The 1,721-nt window shown below is 36.7% G+C and overlaps 1 pseudogene; it reads right to left on the reverse strand.

Annotated features, from left to right (window-relative positions):
- Positions 1-844, reverse strand: part of LOC108750258 — a 15,663-nt pseudogene extending 14,819 nt beyond the window's left edge.
- Positions 845-1,721: the final 877 nt, after the last annotated feature.

Consider the following 1,721-nt stretch of genomic DNA (forward strand, 5'->3'; position numbering starts at 1 on the left):
AAATTGTAAACGTATAATAAACGTATATATAGAATAAACATTTCTACATTCAATCTTGCAAATTACATAAATATCTAAATGGCAATATTATATTGAATTCACTTCTCAATTATTTGTTTACCTTTTATGATTATTTTATGTACAAAAATTTTCTTTTAATTTTATAAATAATTTATCATTTTTATTAAGTGTGATGAAATTATATTTTTTTAGATGTACAATATAGTTTTGATTTTTCTTATTACTGGTAAATTAATACAGGTAAGTGAGATACCGGGGCACCATAAGTCATAAAAAGGAGAAGGGTCAATAAGATGGGTTTTTAGGCCCATCACCGATCAATCTCAAAGCGTTTATTTTTCTATCCAAGGCTGCGTTCTGTTTCACGCATAATGCACATGATGTATCATTTTATCCTTTGTTACGTCCGAATTGAGGTTTTTATTTCTCGATTTTATATTTCCTGTTTTGGGGTCAATGCATTTAAGCAATTTACCCCGGGGTTTGGAGATCAAGTGTGCGGTTAGGATTGTTCGGTGGGGAGAGTGGGATAATTGCTCGGGAGGGTAACCTTGAAGTCGGTGCCAAAAAGCTCACGAAGCTTGTAGGCTAGTTTACGTGGATCACCCCTTTGAATATTTCGGTAATCAGGAAATCGAGGAGTGATCTCCAACGGTTGGAGGGAATACCCGTTTTCGTTAGGTGAGCTTACCGGCTTTTTTTGGTCTAATAATTGTGCCGATTTCTGGAAATAAGGGAAAGGATCGTGGTTTGAATTAATAGCTGATTTGATTTGATACCTCAATCTCTTCTCTTGTTGTCTACGTCCGCCTTTAGTAGGCATGGAGGTAACGCGAAAGAATTATCGTTGTTCCGAAAAATTGTCGCAAGACGAGGGCCAATAGCCACGCTATTGGCAGCGACAGTCGTGACAACCCTTCGGATTTTTACTCTCTTTTGAGGAACTGTTATTAGACGAGAGGCCACGTTATTGGCAGCGATTGGTCACAACAATTCCTCAAAATAACGAACTCTCTGCAGAACAGTATTAGACGGGGACCACGCTATTGGCAGCGACAGTCATAACGATTCTCGGATACTCGTATATCTTAATGAATTTGAAGTAGAGCAGAGATCTAGGCTTCAGCCGAATTGTTTTAATATAGTCGTTTAATAAAGAAAAAATGGTTACAAATGTAGGAATAAATTCCGGAGGTTAGCGCGAGGATAACTCTTACCCACTTCTGGAGTAGTTTTCTACTTTCGCTCTTAGTTTTTTTCTCTACGTGTTTCTGCCTTCGGCAGCTCCTTTTATACTAAAAAATGAGCATGGGAGTGTCCTTTCAGGACCAATCAGTCCTTGGAATTTGGTAGGACCTATACCCGCGCTTGTTTTCTTAGGGCAGCAGGGCTCCGCGCAAGCCCCACTCCCGGCACTACGAGTCCAGTTTTATTTTAATAATGAAAGTCTTAATAATTTATAAAGGTTCGATCTTACTTAACTAATATCTTTATGCAAGGCGAAGTGTGATGATATTCTAGATTATATTAATAATACATATTTTAAACTACTACCGTCAAAATACATATTATAACTTCGTAATTCTTGGATAGATTTTAGTTCCATTAGAAATAAAAGGAAAAAATAAAAGATATTCATCCTCGCAGTTGGAAGGTCTTAATTTTTACCATGTACTAACTATATTACTTAATTATTAGGC

Source organism: Trachymyrmex septentrionalis, unplaced genomic scaffold (assembly GCF_001594115.1).
Source record: "Trachymyrmex septentrionalis isolate Tsep2-gDNA-1 unplaced genomic scaffold, Tsep1.0 scaffold349, whole genome shotgun sequence".
NCBI lineage: Eukaryota > Metazoa > Arthropoda > Insecta > Hymenoptera > Formicidae > Trachymyrmex > Trachymyrmex septentrionalis.